We start from the raw sequence: 248 nt of genomic DNA, 5'->3' as shown, positions 1-248 counted from the left end.
TTGTCATTTTGACCGCTTCTCTGCTCCCTCAATGCCGTGTCGTAGCAGCCAGCAAACTTGCAGACCAAATCATTGATCCTAGCCCATCTTTGCTTGCATTGCCCTAGTTCTCTTGGCACTGTCCCAACGAGAAGAGGACTGGAGTTGTAGAACTCGACAATCTCTTTTCCAGAAGGCTGCACCTTTTTGTTCGTTACCAACAATTGCATCTTTGCTAGTGTTGAGCCAAGCACCCACCAGGATTAAAT

Source organism: Brassica oleracea, unplaced genomic scaffold, assembly GCF_000695525.1.
Source record: "Brassica oleracea var. oleracea cultivar TO1000 unplaced genomic scaffold, BOL UnpScaffold00835, whole genome shotgun sequence".
NCBI classification, from domain to species: Eukaryota; Viridiplantae; Streptophyta; class Magnoliopsida; order Brassicales; family Brassicaceae; genus Brassica; species Brassica oleracea.
The sequence above is the reverse complement of the archived record's forward strand: the minus strand, read 5'-3'. Positions refer to the sequence as shown.